Source organism: Stenella coeruleoalba (assembly GCF_951394435.1).
Source record: "Stenella coeruleoalba genome assembly, chromosome: X".
Taxonomy (NCBI): domain Eukaryota; kingdom Metazoa; phylum Chordata; class Mammalia; order Artiodactyla; family Delphinidae; genus Stenella; species Stenella coeruleoalba.
In genome coordinates, this window is record NC_137152.1 from 10,296,095 (window position 1) to 10,310,206 (window position 14,112).

A 14,112-nucleotide genomic window follows, 5' to 3' on the forward strand; every position below is an offset into this window, starting at 1 on the left:
GCATGCTAACCTTAGTAAGGCAGGTTACTGAACCCCACTACACCTCCGTTTCCTCATCTGTAAATCCAGGACAATAATTGTGCTCATCTCTTAGAATTGTTGTAAGGATTACATGAGTTAGTACACTAAAGGGTTTAGAATGGTGCCTGGCACAGCGTTGAAATAGGCGATGGTGACTTTCAGCTAGAACTAGCCTTTTCTGGCCAGACAGAGCAAATGTCATCTAGGCCAGACAATTTGAGAGTCTGGGAGAAAAGACCCCTTCCATAAAATGCAGTGATCATTAAGGGTTATTCCTTTGGATTGACAAATTTCTTGCTCTTCCCATTTTGGGGAGGGTTAGCATGTAGTGTGGGTGGATGTTTACTAAATTCTGTTTCCCTGACAGCAGAGCAGTTCTCAGGGGATGGGAATCTGGATGAGGTGAAGTAAGTAAGGGGGAATCTGGGTTATGGGGCTCCTGGAGGGACTGAGATTTATAAGACGGAGGCCAGGGATGCTGGGAGATGGGTGAGGGGTCCCCAATATGCTGTCTAAAAATGATTTCTGAGCTAAGAACCTCCTGACTTAAAGTAACTGTGCTAAATTGAATGTGCCCCATATCAAACTATCCATTCGGGTGCTATTTGTACTCTTCATGTATTAAAGACTCACAAAAACTTTGTCCCTTTGAGATACTTGTGTGTGTGTGTGTGTGTGTGTGTGTGTTTAAACACCATTTCCCAGATGGCATGCAGACCCTTTCTGGTGTCATTTCAAATCTGGGAGTGAATCTAGTAGCTATCTTTGTTGCCAAAATTTTATTATTAAATGAGGTTACAAGAAATTCGAATACTCCATATTTGCGTGCTCTTTATTCTGCCTTTGATGTTTCTCTTTTCAGCCAGCAAATTTTTCCGGCTTTTGTCTAAATACTGCTCCAAGTCAGAACGAGGACTCCTCACCTCCTTCCAAGGGTGACCCAAGCATTGTCTGATTTTGTTTGCTTGCTCTCTGCACTCCATTCCCAGGGTCGTCCTCAGACCTCTCCCGTCAGAAAAACCCCCAGAGTATGAATTCAAATTGCTCTTTCCTGGCTGAACCCCAGATCTTCCGAATTTGAATTTCTGAGTGGGGTTCAGGAAACTGTATTTCTACCAAACGTCCCCAGGGATTCTGAGAGTACTGATGTTTGGGAACTGTGGCCTTATACCTTCAACCCAGAGTCTGCCCACCTCCCCCCTAGCACATTCCTCGGCATTCTTATCTTCTGTCTTATCCACCCAGGGAGCTCCCTTCCCAGACATGTATCATCAAGTTTGCTTTCCTAGGAAGGTAGTCTCTTGATATGAGCTTTGTGGTGAGAAGGAGAGAAAACAGCTTTTATCTAAAGTTCAGAGTTTCTATCTTGAGCCTCAGACAGAAAATGTAAACAGGATGAGTCATCCAAGGAAAAGTTGAAAAGGTCTGCTAGCCTGAGCTGGTAGAGAGACAGCCTTGTGAGTCTGACTGTGTGAAACCATGCTCTTGGGTCAATAAAGACTGACAGAATGAAACCGATGATTTACTGATAGGGATGTGGTGAGACTGGCACTTTGATTATCTACCTGTGGACACTGTCTGACCCTGAGATTCCACTCATTACGGTAAAATAGCCTGTGTATCCTTCAAGCTGAATGGGGCTTGGCCCTGACTCAGACCTCATTGCTCTTGTGTCATGCATAATTCCAAGAAGATGAATTATCAGATTGCTTAAGCCTCTGGAAATGGCAAGCTGCTGATTAAAAGCGACTTGCAAGAACAAGGGGAGTAAGCAGACACGGGTACTTTGGCAAGAGGCAAAATTGACAGACTTTAGAATTCTGGAAAATTTGGTTATGTGGGGCTCATCATTCCATGATTATGATGTATGTTAGGTGGGAATACAATGATACTTGTAAAAATTGAGTACTCCCAACTTGAAGACTTTACCTTAAGAATCTTCCAGTACTTAAAAAAAAGGTGGGCCATTGGTGATCACATATAACGTTGCCTACTTAGTGATGGAGAAATAGGAATAAGGAGGCCTTATACAGGTCATGGAATTTTGAGTCAGTAATGATCCAGGGGCTGGGACTAGGTCCCAAACAGGTCTCCCCAAATTTATACATTTTGTTTCATTTAAAAAAAAAAATGACAGCCTAAAAACTGCTATTGAGCCTCTCTTCCATTTGATTGTCCTAAATTTCATTTAGCCTTGGCTGGTTACCAAAGCATTACATTAGCAAAATGCTTCCTATGAGTGTACGGACATTTAAGCTGGAAATACAATACTCAAGTGATTAGAATCAGTGTTCTCCATACAAGAATAAGTGACAGCTCTGGTGTTTCTCTGCATCCAGGGAAGAAATAAAATCAAGTTCTGGCGTCCTTCTGTAAATATTAGCTAATTTCAGACATTTCCAATAGTACCATTACAAAATACAGGAGGTTAACAGTCCAAATTCTAAAATAAAATTGAATAGTATTATGCCTAATTGTGTAACCCTTATATATCACGTTATGTTAAAAGAAAAAACTGAGTGTTTGTGGTTATCTGAGGAAATGAACTAAATAAGTAAGACAATAACATTGTGTTAGATCGAGGAGTGCCTCCCTTTGATTTTTGTCACAGAAAATATACAAGGCGGGAAACGTACAAGGAGGGGAAATGTACAAAGGAGGAAACATGTAGACTCACCTTGGACAACATTCTAACCTGCCCAGGTCCCAATCGCTCCATTGATAAACTGGGAATATTATTGCTCATGGAACACAGCTCTCTCGAAATTAATGATGTTGACAAATGACCCTCAAACTCCAAACGTGGTTTCTGAGATGATCGATAACGGTTGAATGGAGGACTGGGGTCTTAGATCAGGAAGGAACTTCTGTTATGCAGTGCTGTTCTCATCCGTTAGGTGAAGGACGGGGATCAGAGAGGTGAAGTGTCTTCACCGCCTCTTTTCATGTACTTTCTGTGGTGCATAATAATGGTCAGGTTGTGTTCCTCTCAGTTCTGGGAGTTCCTGCAAAGCAAGAGGTGTATCTTAATCGTCTTGATGACCCTCAATCCTAGCAGAGTGCCAAGAACACAGCAGATGTTTGCTGTTTATGAAATAAGTTGCTAAAGCAAGTCATAAAAGGAGTGTCCCTGGTAACCAGACTCCCAGGCAGCCCTTCTTTCATTAAATCTCAGCTTTGTAAACGTTCTTGACAAATATGTCAGTTCAGAACATTCTGGACTCAGTGAGGGATTTGTCTCAGCAGCATCTCTTGCTGAAGCAAGATGTTTCAATTCCTTTTATGAAGGTCCTGGCCAAGTCTGTACACATGTGATCTGTTTCATTGGGCTCTTTCTCCCTGCTGTGGGTCCCTTGAGGACGCTGACCTTGAATTAGTCATCTTTATGTCACTGGAGGCTAGCACGGTGCCCAGGGCCCACTAGTGCTTCTGCAAGTGCACATTAATGTTTTCTAACGCTTCCTGAACACTGACCAGGCACCGTGCACCTTTCCAAAGCACTTTCCCTGATGAACCCTTTAATCCTTGCAGCGGCATTGTTACTGTTATTTCAACTTTACAGATGGAGAAACAAGCACAGAGAAGTTTGGAACCTAATCCAAGGTCACACAGCTAGCCATTAGAGGAGCCAGGATTGGAACCAAAGGAATCTGGCTCCAGGGCTGACCATACTAGCAATTCCCCAAGTTTTGGTCCCAGCCCCGCTTTGTACCCTTATAATTTATCAAGGACCTCAAAGAGCCTCTCTTTATGTGGGCCAAATCTCTCCAAATTGACCATAGTAGAAATTAAACCTGAGAAATTTAAAAATATTTATTTATTAATATATTTAAATATAAGAATAAGCTCATTGTGTGTTAACATGACGTGTTCTTATTTTTAAAAAATCAGCTCTATTTTCCTAAACACAAAAGCATGTAATGAGAAGAGTGGCCATGTTTTACATTGTTGCAAATCTCTTTCATCACTGACTTCACAGCAGATGCTAGGTTCGCTCATCATCAGCTCTGCGTTCAGTCTGTTGACATACACCGTGGAGCCTCTGGGAAACTCCGCTGTTCCCTTGGAAGAGATTGAGAGAGTAAGGCACACGGTACCTTGGGTTTCAGCCATCCCCAGGGCTCCCCCTGGGTATAGTTGGGACTGTAGGTCACTTCCTTTCTGCGTGAGCCCTGGCATGTGTTGAGTCACAAAGATGAGCCTCTGCTGTCTGGGAGGCCTTCATGCTGCAGAGGTGAGCAACGATGCGTCCTCCTCTAACCTGGCACAGACCATAAAACCAGTCCGTGTGCTTTCCTGCCTCTGTGCCTGTGTTCTTGCTGTGCCCTCTTCCCAGCATGCTTTTTTCCTTCAGGCAGCTTTCTGGAGGCCCAGGCTGGACCAAGTGCCCCCGTCTTCTGGGCTCATAGCTCCCCAAATAGAGCTCCATGGTGACCATCACCATATTACATCACATCTCTCTACCCCTGACTGAGCGCTCTCCAAGAGCAGGGATTTAGAATTTTGTCCTCTTCCCATTTCCAGCGTTGAGGGCAGAGTTGCAGAGCAAAGTGCTAGGGAACATGGGGATGGAGGAGAAAAATTTGACCTGAAGGTCGAGGGAAAGTTCCTGGAGAGAGGGGATTGGACCTGGTCTGGAGGCAGCCGGGAAGGAAGGGCAATCCTGTGATTTGGATAAGTCGGAGCCTGGGCAGGTGCATCTCCTGGAGAAAGAGTGAAGTGATAGATGTGGTTGGAGGGTCTGTGGAAAAGGCGCTGGTGGAAGACAAAGCTGGGAAGGCGAGAGAGGGCACAGTGTCACCTGTGTATAGAAGTCGCAGCTCCTTGGATGAAAGGAGCTCATCTGATCTCGCCCCCTGTGAGTTCCAGAACAATTGGACGGTCAGTAATACTGATGCAGGCTCAGGGCAGGGAATGAATACTCAGATCTTTTAGAGGAGATGAAACTGCTTTTGCTGAGCCGCAGCCAACAGACATCACATTTGGGAGCCTTTTGGCCCCGGACTGGCTGTCAGACTGGTTGTATCAGAGCAAGGTCTCATGTAAAAGATGCTCACAGCCACTGGGCGGGTGAGTCTATATTTATTCTCAAGGATGTAGGCCATAGTCCTCGTACAAACACAAGAGAAGCTACATGACCAGGAATCAGAGTACTTAAGGCAGGGATTTATTTTTAGGTGACAGCAAGAAATACATTTTTCCTCTTGTGTTTCAGCTGCCGTTGTGGCTAGTTTTTATTAATCTGGAGAGAGGCAAAGCCAAGAATTTCTTGTAGACATTATTTCCCAGCAAGTGTCATGTCTTCAAATGCGTGGAAACATCTTCCCCTTGCTCTATTTATTGCCGACATTCAACGTGGCACCAGTTAATAAATTATTATTACGAACTTAACACCATTGAAAACCTACTACTATTATTATTAAAACGGTGCTCATTGAAGAATTTGCAAGTACAGAAAAACAAAATGAAGCTGGAAAATATGCCCTCACTTATAATGGCAAACACCAAGATTCTGATCCCTCTCTGGTGGTCTCCCAAGATGTCTGCCATCAGTTCCTTCTCTCCGTGTATGCACATGCTCTTCTGCCTTTCAGGAGGTGGGGTCTATCTCCCCTGGAATCTGGGCTGATGTCCTGCATCACTCTGAGCACCAGAAGTCTAAAAAGGTACTGCTGTGCTCAGACTGCAAGAGGCCTAGCAACTTTCACTTTCCCTCTGGAAACTAGCTGCCATGTAAACAGTCTGACTATGTAGAGACTCCATGCTGTGAGGAAGCCCAAGCTAGTAACGTGGAAAGGCCACACAGAGGAGGGCCAAGGTGTCTGACATGTGAGGAAAGCCTTCTCGGACCTTCCAGCCTAGCCTAGCCTAGCCACCAGTTCAGTGCAGTTGAATTTGTGACCTCAGCTGATGTCACATGGAACGGAAAACCACCCAAGACCAGCCTACCCACAGAATCATGAGAAATAATAAATAATTATTGCTGTATGACACTAAATTTTGCTGAGTTTGTTTTTAGGCAACAAGCAATAACCCCTTTATATCTTAGAATGTTTTCTTAGTATCTTTTTTCAAAGCGTTTTTAGTAGAGTCACACTCACACGATGAATACAATTGGTTTTAGCACTTTTCACTTCACATTGTAGAGTATGAATTTTCTCATTTTGTCGAAATGCTATGACTGTGTTTAATAACTATATTTGATTGTGGGGAAGTATTATCATCTGGGCCAATCAGATCCCCCCTCCTAAGAAGGTAGAATTGGAACAAAGTGATTCTGGTCGATGTTTGTGACTAGGGTAGCCACATTTGGACACTGTACAAACAGAAAGAGAAAGTCAGTTTTAGAGACAAAGAAGGAAGAAGCAGGCACAGGGAGAGAAGAGAAAAAGGAGACACTGCAGCCCACAGGGAGTCTCCCCAGAGTCTGTTGGTATTCTAGTTCTAACCCTTGTGTGCAGCCCTCTGTGTTCCATGAAATACTTGAACATGTGTTTCTAATAAATTCTTCGTTTACTTTTAAACCACTTTGAGAGACTTTGGTTCCCTACCACCAAATGACTTTTGAATGAGGCTGATGGTTTCAGAAGAAATGCAAAAGGGAATATCATCCGGGAGAGGCAGGGAGACCTTCTTTTCTGGAAGATGCAGTTGCCTTTGCAGGCTTCAGTTTCCTGATGATGAGTCAGCTTTACAACTTGGAATTGAGTAATTCACAGACAGCTTGTGCAGAGTAATTCTAGTGATGGATGTACAGTTTATCTATAGATGTCCACTGTTAAGATCCACTTCTGGTGCTGAATTCTGACTCAAAAAGAAGTAGAAGCTATATTAGTCTGTTTAAGCTACCATAACAAATACTTGTTTCAACTTAAAAAACAGAAATGTGTTTTCTCGCGGTTCTAGAGGATGGGAGGTCCAACATCAAGGTGCCAGTCAGTTTGGTTCCTGGTGAGATCCCTTCTCACTCTCCTCAAATTTGGGGGGGGATGGGAGAGATCTCTCTTCTTCTCCTTATAAGGCTACCAATGCTACTGGATTAGGGCCCCACGCTTTAGACCTCATTTAACCTTAATTTCTTCCTAAAAGCCCTATCTCCAAATACAGTCACATTGGGAGTTAGGACTTCAACATATGAATTTTGGGGGAACATAATTCAGTCCATAGCAGAAGCCAAAAACCATATGTGTCCCTGAGAGAATAGTACCAACTTACGCACTTGTAGAATGGGGACATTAATAATTGTCACCTCTGTCTGAACGCATAAAGCAAAACTGTCCAAAAGGAAAAAAAAAATTGTCACCTTAGTACACTGAAGCTTTGACAAAGATTATTGCTTCAGTTTTCCAAAATCAGTTATGGTTTGTGAAATTCAGGACATCTGAACATTGTGTGTGTGTACATATATGTCCATAATTAATATGGTATTTCTAGGGTAAGCGCCCAGAAACTATTTTATATAAGCATGCACAGATGTACCTCATATGTTAAAGATAGTTAATTTATTTGTAGGCAATTTTCTTCTTTTTTAAAAAATTTATTTTATTCTTGGCTGCGTCAGGTCTTAGTGGTGGCATGTGGGATCTTCACTGCAACATGCGGGATCTTTCCTTGTGGTGTGCGGACTTTCTCTCTCTAGATGAGGTGCGCAGGCTCAGTAGTTGTGGCACATGGGCTGAGTTGCCCTGCAGCATGTGGGATGTTAGTTCCCCAAACAGGGATTGAACACGTGTCCTCTACATTGGAAGGCGGTTTCTTTACCACTGGACCACCAGGGAAGTCCTGGCAATTTTCTTCCTGAATAAATTACTTGATTGTTTTCTTCCATGAAAGACCATGAAGAATGTTCCAGATTTACTCTCTAGTGTTTTAGATGTTCAGCACCCTTGCCAATGTGTGGTCTTAAACATGCCGTATCGAGCCGGAGATCTATTAGAACCATTGTCTATAGCTGCCGTTTTCTATACAGTATACACATGTGGCTATTAAGAAACTGAAATGTGTCAAATCCAAGTTCAGATATTCCGTAAGTGTAACATACATACCTAACTGAAGATTTAGTACAAAAAAGAATATAAAACGTCTAGTAATTTTTATGTTGATTTCATGTTGAAGTGATAATATTTTAGATATATTGAGTTAAAGAAAATGTAGTGTATTAATGTCACCTGTTTCTTTATACTTTTAAAAAATGTGGCTCCTGGGGCTTCCCTGGTGGCGCAGTGGTTGAGAGTCCGCCTGCCGATGCAGGGGACGCAGGTTCGTGCCCCGGTCCGGGAGGATCCCACATGCCGTGGAGCGGCTGGGCCCACGAGCCATGGCCACTGAGCCTGCGCGTCCGGAGCCTGTGCTTCACAATGGGAGAGGCCACAGCAGTGAGAGGCCCGTGTAACAGGAAAAAAAAAAAAAAAGTGGCTCCTGGAAAATTTTAATTATATATATGGTTCGCTTTTGTGGCTCACGTTATATTTCCAATGGAGAGCACTACTCTACAGAGTTGAATTCAGCTTTTTGTGAGTTTAATCAGCTGGTAACTTTAAAGCCCTACAGTGTTTCTCCTCAGGGGCTCTAAGAACTAGAGCAAGAATGGAAGAGCTGGGGTGCGTTCTTTGATGCCTTCCTTGGTGCCTCTCTCAGCTCCTGGACACTATTTGCTGTTCTTAAGCATCTCAGCAATGCCCTTCCCAAGACATCTCCCTGAGCTCTGCGGCTGCTCATTATTCTTTTTCATCTCCCCCAAACTAACACCCCCTCAGCCTAGGGATCTCACACAGTTAAGCAGAATGGGGGCTTTCAAAACTTTCCCACAAGAGTGTAAAAGACAGTCTCTCCATTACCCCGTTAGAGGTGAGATCGTGAAGCGCTCCAGTGGGATAACTTCTGGCAAAGTGTCTCAGTAAAAAGATGTATTTCCAAAAGTCAGGAGGGAGGTATTTGGGAGTAATGTATTGAAACCAAGCTTTGGCGATGCACAGCTATTCTGTAAATAGATCAACCTTCTCTCTGCTGAAGGCAGAGTTGGGAGTCTTCCAATCAATATTATATGGCTCAAACAGACATCCCCTAAAATAATCTCTACTTGTTTCCGTATCAGCCCCTCCACCCCTGACCCCATATCCTCTTCCACTATTAAAAATCTTTAAAATTCAGAAGGAGCTGTTACTGACCCAATCACTTCTGTTGCACAACCACCCATCCGATGTTTTTAGCTGTGCTCCATTATTGATGGCTCGCTCTCCTTTGGAGGGATGTGTTTCTCATCCGCTCATTGTGTATTTATATACGAGCCCATCCCCAAAGTTCTTGAAGTTGCGAGGTACCTTTCGTAGGTATACAAACGGGCTCTCCCCGCTGTTGTTCTGTCAAACTTGGACTTCTCCCGAAGGAAAATAATTCCACGAGCACATCAGTCCTGCTGTGAACAAATAGCGGCGCAGGCCCTTTCTGGATTTTTCAAGTAGATTCAGATAGGGAAGTGGGCTTTTCAAAAAAAGTCCCCCTCAATTAACCCTTAGTCTATAAAAATTAGCCGAGACTAAAAGAGATTTTTAAAGTAATTTCCCCAGCTACAGCATTATATTTCAGGGAGTGTATGAGGATAAGTAGATCTTTATTGGGAATCACCATTATTAACATGGTCATTAGCTTTCACATTCTTAAATACCCCATTTCAAGGACAATTACGTTGAACTCCATACTCATCAGAAAATAATTGCAGAAGAATGTGCCGTACATGCCAATTTCTTTTCGGAGGCATCAGCATTATAAAAGGTGGAAATCAAAAGTAACATTTCTTTTTTTATGTAGTATTTGAAAATCGTGCCATGCAGGTTGGCAGGACTAGGTCTTAGATTGGTTTATTTATGTCTAATGTTATTTGAGTATCAAATTATCCAACTTCTCTACTATTTGTTTAATCTATTCCTTGTAAATGGATACACGCTTCTTGCTGCCATATATATATATATATATATATATATATATATATATATATATATATGGTAATTGGTGGCTTACTGTTGGAAGCCTCAACCCATTAAAATAGGATGATCTGTAGATGGGTGCAGTGGACACACCCTAAGGTGACCTCCAATGAGTGATATTCTTATATAATCCTCTCCCCTTGAGTGCCAGGGAAAACTGTGATCCGCTTCCAGCCAATAAAATATGGTAAAGGTGATGGGATGGCACTCACTCTCTTTTTTTTACTTGGCATGTAGTTGATTTACAATATTGTGTTAGTGTCAGGCGTACAGCAAAGTGATTCGGTTATACGTATATACCTATCTTGTGTTTTTTTTATTCTTTTCCATTATAGGTTATTGCAAGATATTGAATATTGTTCCCTGTGCTGTGTGCTATATAGTAAATCCTTATTGTTTATCTATTTTATATATGGTAGTGTGCATATGTTAATCCCAAACTCCTAATTTATCCCTCCCCCCCTTTCCCGTTTGATAACCGTAAGTTTGTTTTCTATGTCTCTGGGTCTATTTCTGTTTTGTAAACAGTTCATTTGTATCTTTTTTTTAGATTCCACATGTAAGTGCTATCACATGATATTTGTCTTTTTCCATCTGACTTACTTCACTTAGTGTGATCATCTCTAGGTCCATCCATGTTGCTGCAAATGGCATTATTTCATTCTTCTTTATGCCTGAGTAGTATTCCATTGTATATATGTACCATATCTTCTTTATCCACTCATCTGTTGATGGCCATTTAGGCTGCTTTCATGTCCTGGCTATTGTAAATAGTGCTGCTGTGAACGTTGGGGTGCGTGTGTCTTTTCAAATTAGGGTTTTCATCTTTTCCGGATATATGGGGATGGCACTCTCTTGATTACATTGCCTGAGACTCTGTGTTAGGGGACTGAAGTGAGAGACTCTCCCTTGCTGGTCTTGAAGAAGTAAGCTGCCATGTTGGGAGAGGGTCTGTGAGAAGACCATGTGGCGAGGAACTGTGGGCAACCTCTAGGGGCTGAGAGCAGCCCCTGGCCGACAACTAGGAGGAAAACAGCGATCCCAGTCCTATAGCTTCAAGGAACCAAACTCTGACTGAAGGCCAGCTGTCACCTTTATTGCAGCCTTGTGAGACCCTAAGCCGAGAGCCTAGTCATGCTGAGCCCAGGTTCCTGACCCAAGAAAACTGTGAGCTAATAAGTGGGTGTTATTTTGAGCCGGTAAAGATGTGATAGTTTGTTATACAGTATAGAAAACAAATGCAGTGGGTTTTCCATTAATTTCTATGACACAGTATTTATAAATTTATTTTTATTTTTATTTTTATGTTTTTTTTTCTTCTCTACCTCCTTCGCTCCCTCGCTCCCGCCTATCTCTATAAATTTATTTTTAAACCAATTATTCTCAAACTCTCTGTGAAGAACCAGTGTTTTAATCTCCAGTCTATCTACGGAAAAATACTTTCATAAAATGAAATAAAAATGAATGACTAGAAAAATTAAATCAAAAGACATACAAAATACCAGCCCACAGAGCAATACTTTCCTAAAGTGAAATAAAAATGATTTACAAACATTCAATAAAAGGACATACAAAATGCAAGCCTAAGAGTTTCATTATTAGATTTAATAGACATATAATTTCTCTGCCAAATTAGTATAAAAGTTTCTCAACATCTACTCTCAATTTACATATCTAATTAAGGAGAGTAATAAATAATCCACACACCAGCACCAGTCTATGACTCATGCATTTGAATGAGAACAAATCAACTTATAAAAATAGCTGGCATTTATGGAGGGCTTACTAGGCCCTGGACACTGTGAACAGTCCTTTTCACGAACTTCCTTCTATTCATGTTCCTCACGACTCTATGAACTTTACAGAGTCCTATGTGTGAACAAATTAGGATTCGTGGGGTGAAGTAACTTGCTCAAATTGGTCACACAGCTGGTAAATACAGAAAGCTGTGACCCAAACCCAGACATCTTCACTGAACAGCATATGATCCTGCAGAATTCCTGTATCATTCATAATAATGGAGATAATGTCATCCTCAAGTTGTCAGAAATATGAGCTATCATTAATTTCACCCCAGTCAAGTATCCTCCAAAGTCCCCGATAGGGAATTTTGTGCTCAGATTCCCTAAAAATGAGAACATTGGTGCTAACATGAGCTCTAGAGAGATGAGACGTGGTGATTTCTAGGAGGAAATGAACCATGCTTCTGTTGGTCTCTATTCTCAAAACCTGGTGGTTCTTAGTAGCAGAATCAGAGGTGTGAAAGAGGGGAAAGTGTGTGTACTTGGGTGATTTATGCTCTGTCTGCACTCTGCGATGCCTTTCACTTCCTTCACCGAGGTCTGTCGGAGGCTTAAGGGTAACAGTTCCCATCAGCATCACTGGGGGGATTTTTACAACTACTGATGCGTGGGCCCTGCCCCAAGGGATTCCTAGTCTACTGGTCTGGAAGAGCCCGGGCAATCAAGAGTATTTTCAAAGCTTCTCCATTGATTCTAAAGTGTAGCCAAGGTTGAAATTGGATTCTTAAGGAAGATAAGCATGGGAGGAAGTGCAGCTGAGTCCTTTCTGCTCCACTGCTGATGATGCCCTGTTGCCCAGGGCTGTGTGAAAGCCAGAAACAGCTTTCTGTCCATGGAGCTAATCTATGGGGAATGCCCAGTTCGGATTAGGGTGGCTCAAGTTCCCCATTTCATTTGAAACTCAGGAAATCTTCCACCAGCAGCTTAGCCTCTGTCAGTTCAGGCCTTCATTAGCTTAGGTCTCATCTGTTTCTCAAAATCACATTCACTTGGTTTTAGTGTTTGTTGGTTATCATTTATGGCAAAATTAGCATTTCATTGCTCTTCAGCCCTCATTCATGATTTTTACCTACAATGTAGGAAATACTTCTGTCATGTTAGGCCTTCCTAGGAATTCTAGTATTTTTACATTTTACATTTATTCAGCTTCGAGTGACCCGAATTACAAATCATTGAGAGGTTGCTTTTGAGAATTTTTTGTGGGTTCCCCCCACCCATATTAGATAGGACACAATAGCAGAGCTACAGCATGTTTGGTAGAATCCAGTCTTGTGAGAAGTTCCTGAAAAAGAGAGTTTCCCAGCCCCTCATGACTCAAGGTGTGGTCTTCCATGAGCTAAAACACCCACATCTCCTGGGAGTCTCTCAGAGATACAGAGGCTCGGGCCTCACCCCAGATCTAAATGCAGAATCAGAATCTGCAGGCCACCTTGTCAACTTGCAAATCAGACCATTCACAGTTCTTGGTAATCATATGGGATCAACTTGATAGATTTTTACATACTGTACATAACCATGGAACCAGTTACCAGCTCAGGAAAGATTATATCAGCACCCAGAACGCCTTCTCATGACCGTTTCCCATCACTACTCTCCTCAGCTCAGGTGAACTACCGGTGACTCCATGTATATGCAGTGAGCTGTTTTCTAAACCAAGATGATTTAAGCTGACATTTACTAGCACTTAGTATGAGTCAGGCACTCTCCTAATCACTTTACATGTAGTAAATAATTTAATCTTCACAGCAACCCTCTCTGATGAGAACCATTATACTCATTTTACAGGTGATAAATAAGCACAGAGAGGCTAAGTGATTTGTCAGAGGTCACACAGCTAGAATTTGAACCCAGGTAATCTGACCTCAGAGCTAACTCTTAACTCTGTCACCACACTGGACCCTGCGCTCTGAAACTGGCATAGGAGTTCTGCAACAGGAATCATTCTGGGAGGTCTGGGTATGTGTGGTTTTATAAACACAGCAGGCCCAAGTATAAATACGCTGTGTTCAAAGAATTTGTTCATAACCAATCGTCTTTGTTGTATGGTAGGAAAAGTACTGAATTTAGCATCTGAAAAGTCTAGATTCCATTCCCACCTCTTGTCTAGCAGCTCTGTGACTTTGGACAAGTCTCTTAATCTCTTTGGCCTTCAATTCCCTCATTTGTAAAATGATGGAGTTGGCCCAGATGAGCATGCAAGCTTCTTCTAACTTTACAATTCTGTATTTTTATATTCAATATATATTCTCCATAGGATTAATGTTATTAATTCCAAGGCTAGCAGCATAATATTTATTTCAAGTAAA